Raw genomic sequence first — 11,957 nt, 5'->3', positions numbered from 1 at the left:
CGGGACCCGGTTAAAAAAAAAAAAAACATCAGTTTCACTCTTCCAAAACACCGGATTCCGTGTGAACGAAACGCCTATATGATAAAAAAATGTGTGCGTATTCACAGAAATGCATGTGGATGGAAAAAAGGGAAAAAAGAAACATCTCAGAAACCCTCAATTTGTTGTTTCCCTCTCAAACGTGATTGGATTGTGCAGGCACCTCTGATTGGGACAGCCTATCAGCAATCACCTTCAGCTTTCAGCCAAAGACTTAATGACATTTGATTGAATCGAAATACAGTACACACACACACATACAGAATTGTCATACATAGATCGTGTGTGTGTGTGTGTATGTGAGAATGGTGTTATTCAGCTAAGAGTATTTTCTCCTGCCTTTGCCTGTATGTCAATGTTAGAGGAAGGGGCTTAATACTGTCACTCAAATGAGCTGAATTAATTTTTTCCTTCTTTGTATGCTGATCTAAACACAGCTGATTATCTGATTTTCTTTAATCATTATTTTCTCTTCTATGCTGCGTGTATAACATGGTCAGGTTCAGAGGTGTGTCAGAACATTGCTATATTGCCTTCTTTGCTGGTTTAGGTTTATTGGTTTGATTGATGAAAAAACTGAGAAACTCACATGTACACACAATTGTTAGCTGAATTTTCTTTTCTGATATCACACATAAATGTAAGCTGACCATTTGCTTTGATGTTCTTGAGTATGCGGTGTGTTTACACAGGTTCAAATGTTGGTGCAAAAAATCCATTAAAAATCTAGCAGAGGTTTGTCAGAGCATTGGCATTGTACTTTTAAGTGAGAAATGTTAAATAAAGCAACATGGTAAAAAAAATGAAAATGACTTTACAATTTAATTTTCAATTCCTTTTACATTCTCCAAGGTTTTAACAGTAACATTTATCATAACTCCATGTAGGACGTTTCTGTGCATAAATGTAAGCACTGTGGCAGTAGTAATGTAATATTTAGAAAATGTACTCTTGATACTCAAGTACTTTTAAAAATAAGTACTTCAGTAATTTTACTTAAGTAGACATCTGACTGTAGTACTTTTACTTGTACTTGAGTTAAATTTAGCAAGGGATATCTGTACTTTTACTCAAGTAATGAAGCTGTGTACTCTATCCGCCTCTGCTTTCAACTGATGCGCAGTTTCTCCAGGTCAAGTAAGAGAGTGATGTTTAACGTGCTGTGAAAGTGAAACAATCTGGGGCCGGTGTCCATCTTTGACAGCAATGGGGTTAAAGATATTTTGGATGAAAACCGGGAGGCCTGTGACCATCCCATATACTGCCAAGTAAAACACTCGGTCAAGGTCCAGAAAAGTATGAAAAGCACAGTCAGAATTGCCCATCTGCCATCAGTGGCTCAACCGTAATGTTAGGAAGCAATGAGAACACTGTACACAAATGAAACCAACTTAATTCAACAGATGGTCGCCTCTAGCTCTCCCCACATCACCCTAGTGCCATTAAAAAAAAAAAAACACTACATGCAAATTGTAGATGCTATTGTCAGTGGCAAGAAGGATGCATGGTTCTTTCAAATCAAAGCATAAATTTTAGTAAACATATGCTTGTGGCACGGCTGAAACAGAAGAACGTACACAGTCTAACTACTCCAAGGATGCTTTTCTGGACCTTGACAGTGCCTCCTGGTTTTCATCCAAAGTCAGTTGTGTTCCGAAGATGAACGCAGCTCTTGTGTGTTCAGAACCACATGGGTAAGTGATTATTTTCATTTTGGGGTGGAGTATCCTTTTATTATTGAAACCGTGCTAGAAACAAACTGCCCAAGCTGTTGCACAAGTGACAACCCAACAGTTTTCAAAAGAGGTCATTCACTGAGAGTTCAAACACTAGTTCCTTTGAAATTATTTCAATGATTTTTCAAAATTTTAACTGATCTGCTACTGCACACAAAAAAAAAAGAAAAAGAAAAATAAGCCTATAAATAAGCCATCTGAAGGTGGAAAATACTGTGCCAGTGTTGATATTGGGAGTGCACGTTTATTGTACGTGTATTTTAAAAGCATGAGAGATAAACAAGGAGCATCATGAAACAAATTTAACTGATCAAACCTATTTGGGGGATGCAAGGAGTAAATTAAACTGCTCATTTGAAGTTACCAACATGAAATGAAGTTCACTGCAGAAGATGCACACAAAATCTGCAATGCTTCAATGGAGTGGACGTTCACGCACAACTCTTTTGGCACAGGTGCCAATTAACAACATTCCCTTTACAGCATCATGAGCAATGTATTCCACCTTTATAGTACTCGTCAAAAGGGAGCTCACAGCAGGTCCCTTCAAAAGGGTTATTAACATCGCTAACGAGAAAAGGGAGCCTTTCCTTCTGGCAGGAGAACAGGTACAGTAGGACTAACCACTTCCTCGCTAAAGTCAATTGCTTAAACTACACAAGGAACCGAAACAAGAATAAAGTTTGCTCCCACACATTTATCGAAGACCAGCTAAAGTCTTGTGCTCTTGAACCACTACAGGATCGAGCGAGGCCTCCCCTTCACAATGAAGGCCTAGAAAAAGCGGACACCACAGTTAAGTGCTTGAAGGGTCAAAAACCAAGATTAAAAAAAAAGAAAAAAAGGGGCACCTTCCTACCTCCAAAAGGAGAAGCAGCAGTTCCATCATCGGGAATTCAGGTTGAGTCACAGCAACAACAAACCTGGTGGTTCCCATCAGCAGCAAGCCATCTGCAATACGAAAAATTAGACATGGTACCTTAATGTATTCATAAGTGGCCTAAACTTACCCATTGGCAAAGGAACAGGATTTGTGAAGCACGTCACTAGGTGCAGAAGCAAGAGTGGCCTTCAGAACAAACGTTAAGTAGATCTGCAAGAGACACCATGGGTAAAGAGTCACAAGCCAAAGCAAATGGGAGAGGTCATTCTCCCCAACATTCATAGTACATACAGAAAGACTGGATCTGCCCTGGAACACGAAGGCCTCCAGCTGGAACCAGATTTCCTCTTCCTGGGATCGAGACATTAAGCGCGAGTTGGCATCCACAAGACATCTAAAAGGAGAAAAAATATATAAATAAGTTGTCAGGGACAAAGCAGTTACAAGGAGCAAACTCAAAATAAACTCTGCAGAATCTGGTGACATCAGCACACCCATGATTCTCAGTGAACAAATCTCAGAAGGTCATTCACATCAGTTACTTGGGTGGCCACACAGCGGTCCACAAACACACGCAAAGGGACGTGGTTCCTTGGTCATCTATAGGAGACTGAGGTTACGGAGGGCGCGCCAAAAAAAATCCATTGCAAAAGGCATCTTAGCAAGTCATGCTTGGTTACCCGAGTGAGCGGTTATTAAACGTTTTTAATAACCGTTGATACCAAACCCGGCTATGTGTAAATGTGGCATTATTCACATTTTTACAATTAGTGTTTGACAGCGTGTCTATGATAGACAATGAATGTCATTAAAAAAGCCCCTGATATGACTCATGCCACATTTACACATAGCCGGGTATTTAGAGAAACGAATATTTCCCCCCCTCCGTTTTCAAAAATAACATCGTGCACACAACATCGTTTTCAAAAAAGTTGTCGTTAACATCAACCCGCATAAATATGCCGTCGAGCGCCATCATAACTATGCCAAACCTATGGGCGGCAGTGTAGGGAGAAGGATAAAGCCATGCAAGCCAATCAGAATCCTCAAAATCTCCAAAAACTCCTTCGCCTCTGCTCCTCGATATAATACAGCAGTTGTGTTTGCAAATGCAAACAGACCAAAAGTGTTTGCACAAACGTAAAAAGAGTACCACCTTAACAGCATCCATGATCAAACAGTAACGTTACCCAAACAAACTCTAAACATAGGGCGCTCACATGACGTTAAGCATTTTCTGGCGCATAATGTGACGTTTGAGAACCTAAAAACCCCGTTTTCAGAAATCTCCACTTTGGCCGGAGTTTTTAGAAATAATAGTTTTCAGGGATAAAAACGCCGTTTTCGTGTAAATGACAGGCCAAAACGCAGGGAAATATCTGCGTTTTCCCATCGTGTAAACGGGGCCTTAAATAATAGGGAATATTCATTTTAAAAAATATTTTTTTTTTAAAGAGTTTTCAATTCATCATTGGAAAAGATTTGTAAAAATGTAGAATTACATCACTTGCTGCCCAATGAATCCTCTGCAGTGAATGGGTGGCATCAGAACGGAAGCCCAAAGAGCTGATATAAATATCAAAATAATCCACAAATAATTCACATCAATTATGGTTTTGTTAAGGGAAAGGCTGTGTGTTTATAAGAAACAAATCCATCGTTAAGAAATTCAAATTCAGATTCAAACTATTGCTTCCAGCAAAAAAATATGAGTTCATAATCCCAGTTAGGCTAAAAGTGCCATAGAAAGCATTGATACAATATTTTAAATTATATCTACATAGAAGGTACGTGGCTTGGGTATGGGCAAAAATTCTCCAGAAATGGTTTTACATGTCCATTGTCCATATGAACAATAATGTTGAGCTCTGCTTTGATTGGCGGTTTCACAGCACGGATCTCTTCTGTCCAGCGTGAACGATGAAGATATTAGGCATCCAACCAGATATGTTTAAACTAGTATCAGACAAAGATAAAGATTTGGAAAATTTGTTTTGCATTTTCAAAGTTTTGCATCTGAGTGAATAAGACTTGAGAGAGTTGTCAGTGAAGATGTGGTCGCAGCCTCTGTGTTGCCTTTTTTTAAGCGTTCAATAAGAATTTAATCTTGAGATCCAATGAGAATCACCCAGTTGTTAATGAAGAGGGAGGGACTATCATTAATTAGCTGATATCTGTAGAATACAAAAAGACTAAAGGGCAGTATCTCCACTTTGTGTTTAGCTGTTGAGCAATGGCTGGAAGTTGGTGTTTGGTTCAGGTTTTGGTAGTCTGTGCTTTCTGTCATGCTGTTCCACAGTGGAGTAAATTGCTTCAGGATGTTCAGGCTCTGATGATTCAGCAAACTAACCAGCAGTTTCAAGTTCAGAAGCCAGTTCAACAGCTATCTAACCAGCAGTTTCCAGTTCAGAAGCCAGTTCAACAACTAACTAGCTAGCAGTTCCCGATTCAGAAGCCAGTTAAACCGCAGTTTCAGAAGCCAGTAGTGCAGGCAGAGCCCCTTGATAAATGTGCTGTAGCTGATTCTGAGCAGATCCAATGTGGTCTACCTGGGATCAGTGGTGCTGCGTGTCAAGCTATCAACTGCTGCTTTAACGGACAGCAGTGTTTCTATTGGAGGGCAGGTAAGTGTTCTCAATCTTATTCTGTTCGTGTTAAACTGATTCTCTGCATTTAACCTGCTCTTGTACCTCGTTCTAGTGACTGTCCAGTTTATTAGAGATGGTCAGTTTGTGTTAGTGGTGTCTAGAGACGTTACTCTGCCTTGACTGAGTCTGGATTCGGTTCATCTACTGGGTGGAAGTGACCCACCTTGTGCTCCTGTGGGGCCTACACCTTCCTTTGCTATATACCAGTTCCCTGTGACCACATGTGGCACGAGCGTGATGGTGAGCAGCTGCTACTGGTTTTATTCTGCATTGCTTATGATGGACTGGATGCTGACACTGTTCCTATTCACAGGAGGACGGCAGATCTGTGGTGTATGAAAACCGAATGACTTCATCGAATGAAGTGGGGATTGGACCATATGGTTCCATCACAAGGGACCGTCATTTTGAGTAGGTGATCCATGACTTATAGTGATATTGAGATCTTCAGGAACTTCTGTGGAAGCTCTGGTTGTGGAAGTCAACTCTGTTCCTCCACCTCCACCAGTAGCTGCTCCTGGACCTCTCAGGGTGGAGCTCAGACTGGCCAATGTGTCACCAAAGGCTGTGCTGAAGGTAAGGTCTTGTTCTGTGTCTGCCTAAAGCCTTTCAAACTGTAGTCTGGTTAAGCCCCAGTGTTGTTCCTCAGGGGATGAGGCCTACACGTCCTACTACAGTTACACTGATTATCCCATCACAAAAGTCCTGCGAGAGCCTGCGTATGTTGAGGTGCACATTTATGGAGAGGACTGACCCCAACATTGTCCTGATGCTGGGACATTGTTGGGCGACTTCAACCCCCCAGTCCACTCCGTCTCCCCCAGTGGGACCTTCTGAGCGACGGGTGAGTGTACAGCCAGTCTTTATCCGTTAGTCTGCTGGGAGACCTTTCCTAATTTTTTTTTTTTTTTTTTTTTTTTTTTTTTTTGTCTTCAGATGCCCTTACCAGGATGATCGCTATCTGACCACACTGGTTCCAGTGACTGGATCGTCTGGTCTTCAATTCCCATTTCTAGTGGAGAAGTTACTCTGGTCATGTAAGGTTGTGTTTTATTTATAAACTTTGCAGAACCCAGAGGTATCTTTGTCTATAGGTGTTGTATTTAGAGCTTAAGATCTTTGCCCGAACCCGATGGGACCCGACGGGTTCGGGCTTAATTTATATCATCTTACGTGGGCTCTGCTCGGGTTTCGCTCCGGTTTGTGAGGTAAATGAGCGGTCATGTGATGTTTCGATAAGCGCAAGAAACATGCGAAAATGGATGCTGAGAAGGTGTAACGGAGGCTTGCGTCTGGCAATTACGTTTTGATTGCACCAGCAACTAAAGCAAAGTCTGAGGTGTGGAAAGGTTTTGACCATGTTTATAATTGGAATAATGAGTGAATAATGACTCCTCATCCAAGTGAGCGCAGGAGCGTGCTGAAACCATCTACAGTAGATTCAATCATTTTCTAAAAACATGTAGGCTTAGCCTAATCGCAGTGAGTTTAAAAAAAAAAGAAAACTAAATATTCACAGAGTCTTAAATGCATAATCCGGAGCCTTTATCTTAATTTCATTATTGCCAAATACCCATCTTAATTTTAAAATTTTTCTTAATTTAATTCGTCAAAAAAGACTCGTTTTTATTGGTGCGTTGGTCTATTTATAGGCTAAAGGAGCCTATGTCTATTTAGAGTGCTGAGATGTTAAGATGTCACAGGACTTATTTTATTTCGTTATTCCAACTTCGTTCTACAACCTTTTTGTAAGGTTGTGCATTCCTTTTATCCATCCTCCAGTTGCTAACCAGCACAAGGTTCCCTTTTTTTTTTTTTTTTAATTTGCCTTCCAAACAGTAGTTTGGTTCCTGATATTCACAATGTAAAGTTATCTGGATCAGTGGCACCCCCAGAAATTTTAATAGGGATTGCCAGGTGAGGCCATGGTAATTCTTGGGGTTGCACACCAAAATAAAGAAATTAAAGGTTTGCAATATTAAATTGGCTGTTACAAAGCAAATGCAATCAGTACCAACAATTGATCTTGCAATGTAGAGAAAACAGAAGCTGCATCTAAAGTGCCAGTAGGTGGCAATGAGTCACTGTTAATAAGTGAGTCATTGTGGTCATGTTACTCAGATTCAAAATGGTGGCTGTGTTTTAAATGATTTTTGTTTTTAGAAATAGAGTAAAAACCAGTAATATGTTGTCTAAAACCGAAGTCTCTTGATATTAAAGGGTACATAACATAGTTTCACCTAATCTCATGTTAATCTTGAGTACCTATAGAGTAGTACTGCTTCCTTCATATATAGAAAAGTCTTTAGTTTTATCATAATTGTAAAAGAAAAATACAGCTTTCTGATTCTTTCCAGAAAAAGCTGAGCTACTGGAGGCGTGCTGTGAGCGGAGTTATAATACTGATGTTTCGTGTTTCCATTAACGTTCACTTATGTGCTGACTTCCAACAAAATACAGGAATCTGATGCAATTGTACTTACATGAATGGGGTCTTTTATCACCGGGTACTACTCCATGTTTTAATAGCAAACGATGTGCAAATCCAGGGTCGATTTGGGCCTTGTTTATAAAACATTCGTCACTCAAATGACAAAGGCACTTGCTACACTGTTGCTGCCACGGAAAAACAAACTGCATCCACTGTTCATGTAACACTGGGTTCTTGGGGAAGCTGAACACTGTAAACTTTCCCTCACATCCAAAAACACACTTATTTGGAGGCATTCTCGAACAAATCCTATGCAGCTCTGCCGATGAAGTGCGTTGATGTGCCTGGTCTCGCTCTCCTCTGGTCTATGTGTGCACGGGCGTGCTTTTCTGACAGAAATGCTCATATTAGGAGTTCCACTCTTGTCTACGTCATTAGATCCACAATCTAAAAAAAAAAAACCAGAACTTGTACCAACCCGGAAGTAAGATTTTCGGCACAGAAATTCTCATTCATTCTTCAAAATTAAAAAACTTTGGCCATGTTTAGCAGGAGAATCCATCTTTTTAACACTGTGAACAACTCCGAATACACGAAACACCATTGTACCCCCCCTTTTACCTCTTGTTTATTGAACTGTTGTATAAAATCAATATCACATTTGTAATTATGCTGACTTTCGGAGAAAAACCTAACTCTTCGTGTGATGGTAACGATATGAAACTACATAAATTATATAGATCTATAAATTTTCTGTCCCATATCTTGAAAAATGTGATCATTCTAAATTTCCAGTGACAGAATGCAATTTAAATGCATATGCGAACTAATCTAGAGCATCACGTGATGTATGCATGCACTCTGTGTTTTGTTTGGACATTGGAGGGTGAGGGGGAAGGGCAGCTCCTCTGGTGGAACCAATCGGCACTCTTTTTTGGTGCTACAGCTAGTGCAGCTTTTTTTTTAATAACTTGTGAATTTACATTCTTCATTTTTAGTACCCACCGCAAATCATCCTAGGGGTGGCCACAGGGGCAGCCAGAGTTTATACAGTAGTGGCCGTGGCTGCCCCTTGGGGGAGGCCCTGATTTGGATTACTTGCAGATTTTGTTTTAAATACAACTCAAATTGCTGAGCTCAAATTTTAAATGGAAATCAATTCTCGAAGCAAAGGCGAAACGGTGTCAATTGTCCTCAACTCAAAGTAATGATATTAAAGGGATACTCCACCCCAAAATGAAAATTTGTTTCACTAATCACTTACCACCATGTTATTCCAAACCTGTAAAAACTTTTTGTCTTTGGAACACAATTTAACCCCCAATTTTCAGCATGGAGACACATTTGACATACTGTTATGTGGGAGTGTTTTAATCTGTTTCATTGCAGTTTCCCTGGTAGCTTTCCTGCAATTAACAGGTTAATTGGATCCACCTGAAGGGAGCCACTTTAAATCTAGGACACATGCTCTCACACTCTCTCGTCTTGCAGCTAGCACTGCAGTAGCAGTGTTTCTGCTTCTTCAGTCCCCTTTTTTCCTTTTGTTATTAAATTTTGATTGGCATACTTTTGTTTTGTGTCCTTTTATGTTGCATCCCTAGAGCCAGGGTTGTAACACATACCCAAATTTAAAAGGTTGCTGCTTAGGAGTCTTTCTAACTAGATAGATAATCAACATATGTTCACAAAACTGACACTTCTAAGTTTACTGTTCAGGAACCAGAATTACTCTGACTGTTATAATAGAGATATACACTTACCTAAAGGATTATTAGGAACACCTGTTCAATTTCTCATTAATGCAATTATCTAATCAAACAATCACATGGCAGTTGCTTCAATGCATTTAGGGGTGTAGCCCTGGTCAAGACAATCTCCTGAACTCCAAACTGAATGTCAGAATGGGAAAGAAAGGTGATTTAAGCAATTTTGAGCGTGGCATGGTTGTTGGTGCCAGACGGGCCGGTCTGAGTATTTCACAATCTGCTCAGTTACTGGGATTTTCACGCACAACCATTTCTAGGGTTTACAAAGAATGGTGTGAAAAGGGAAAAACATCCAGTATGTGGCAGTCCTGTGGGCGAAAATGCCTTGTTGATGCTAGAGGTCAGAGGAGAATGGGCTGCCTGATTCAAGCTGATAGAAGAGCAACTTTGAGTGAAATAACCTCGTTACAACAGAGGTATGCAGCAAAGCATTTGTGAAACCACAACACACACAACCTTGAGGTGGATGGAATACGACAGCAGAAGACCCCCCCGGGTACCACTCATCTCCACTACAAATAGGAAAAAGAAGCTACAATTTGCACGAGCTCACAAAAATTGGACAGTTAAAGACTGAAAAAATGTTGCCTGGTCTGATGAGTCTCGATTTCTGTTGAGACATTCAGATGGTAGAGTCAGAATTTGGTGTAAACAGAATGAGAACATGGATCCATCATGCCTTGTTACCACTGTGCAGGCTGCTGGTGCTGGCTTGGCACACTTTAGGCCCCCATTGTTAAATCAATGCCACATAGAATTAAGGCAGTTCTGAAGGTGAAAGGGGGTCAAACACAGTATTAGTATGGTGTTCCTAATAATCCTTTAGGTGAGTGTATACTGTAGGAGCAGCATGAAAGTCAAGGCTAAAACCTGCTGAAGGTCAGAGGGGTGGACCATCCTGCACCATCACAAATTTTGTGATTTGAAACAGCGGACGAGATCCCAAGCAGGTACTCTAGGGAGTACTGGAGGCCATAGCCTCTGGGTTCCCTTGAGGAAATGTGTTAATAGCGGGTTTCTCCCCAAAGACTGTTAGCCCAGAAGGGCATGGTATGAAGTAATTTCAAAGTGGAAAAGGATAATCCTGTGGCAAAACGATCTTGTAGAAATCGGGTCTATATGACAGTTATCACACCATGAAGTGAAAAGATGCCACTTAGCAGTATATGTTTTCCCAATGGAGGGAGCTCTGGATTAGATTATGGTCTCCACTACCTAAGTAGAGAGACCGGAAGTTATGAATTGTACCTACTCAGGGGCCACACTTTCAGCTTTCAAAACTCCGGACGGAGGTCAACATTGATGGCCCCTGCCTGTGAGAGTTTCAGCCGTGCTTGTGCTTTGTATATAGGCTACCACAAACCATGAATGGCCTCGCCAGTATGGGGCTACTAATAGGAGATGAACCCCATCTCTGGGTTAGTGATGGAAGACCAGAGGGGACAGTGCAAGTCTATTGAGTCCCAAACAGATCCACTTGTCCTCTGTAAAACTTCCTCCATATCTGCTCCACCACTTCTCAACAGGATGTCTGCTTACTAGTTAGTGTACATCCCAGGGGATGTAAACTGCCCTCAGTGAGAACCGTTTGGCCTGGTTCCACAGAAGGAACAGGCACTCTAGCCCGTACAGGGGGCGCGAATGCAGACCCCCCTGCCAATTTATATAGGAGACCACCGATGTGTTGTCTGTGCGAACTAGCACAAGTTGGCAGGTCTGGGAGAAAATGCTTCAATGCTAGAAACACGGCCAGCATCTCCAGACAATTTATGTGACACATGAGATTGGGACCTGCCCACAGAGCCTGGGCAGAGCGGCCACTCATGACCACTCTCCAGATCGTGAGGAAGACATCCATCGTTAGCATTACACAACGACACAGAGACCCTAACATGGGGCCTTGTGACAGGAACATGAGATAGTATCAATCAATCGTCGATATTATTGAGTATGCGGATGCCCTGGCGTCTCAGTGGAGCCAGAGCAGCATCCACACACTTGGTAAATGTGCAGGGTGAGAGTGTGAGGCCGAATGGAAGAACTCGATATTGGTATGATTTGATCCCAAAAGCAAACCTCAGGAACTTCTTGTGTTAAGGAAGGATGGATATGTGGAAATATGCGTCCTTCAGATCTATCATCACAAACCAGTCGTCGGACCTGATCTGAGAAAAGACTTATTTGAGTATGAGCTTTTTGAACGTGAGTCACATGACTGAGCGGTTCCACAGATAGAGATCTAAAATGGGACACAACCCTCTATCCTTCTTCAGAAGGATGAAGTACCACTGGGGAGAACCCAAACTGAATTTTGTAACCTCTTTCTACAGTGCGCAGGAACCATTGTGACACATTTTTCAGAAGCTTCCACATTGCCAGATAGTCTACTAAGGGAATCAGTCTATCGAGACTGACCTCTGGTGTAATAAGACCAACTAAATCTTCCAGATGACT

The 11,957-nt window shown here is 41.3% G+C and overlaps 2 long non-coding RNA genes across 3 annotated transcripts; one reads left to right on the top strand and one right to left on the bottom strand.

The window, feature by feature from the left end:
* Nucleotides 1–2,464: 2,464 nt before the first annotated feature.
* Nucleotides 2,465–3,038, bottom strand: LOC132101843 (uncharacterized). The gene is made up of 4 exons (XR_009423216.1): nt 2,950–3,038; nt 2,786–2,868; nt 2,635–2,726; nt 2,465–2,549 (listed from the first exon to the last, which is right to left on the bottom strand). It is a non-coding gene; the product is annotated as an uncharacterized LOC132101843 (long non-coding RNA).
* Nucleotides 3,039–4,859: 1,821 nt separating this feature from the next.
* On the top strand, nt 4,860–6,315 carry LOC132101842 (uncharacterized). 2 transcript variants are annotated; one of them, XR_009423215.1, is made up of 6 exons: nt 4,860–4,978; nt 5,012–5,282; nt 5,359–5,546; nt 5,620–5,882; nt 5,956–6,150; nt 6,243–6,315. It is a non-coding gene; the product is annotated as an uncharacterized LOC132101842 (long non-coding RNA). The 2 variants fall into 2 exon arrangements; XR_009423214.1 differs by having other exon boundaries at nt 4,879–5,282.
* Nucleotides 6,316–11,957: the final 5,642 nt, after the last annotated feature.

The sequence above is a fragment of the Carassius carassius genome, chromosome 23 (assembly GCF_963082965.1).
Source record: "Carassius carassius chromosome 23, fCarCar2.1, whole genome shotgun sequence".
NCBI classification, from domain to species: Eukaryota; Metazoa; Chordata; class Actinopteri; order Cypriniformes; family Cyprinidae; genus Carassius; species Carassius carassius.
The sequence above is the reverse complement of the archived record's forward strand: the minus strand, read 5'-3'. Positions and strand labels throughout refer to the sequence as shown.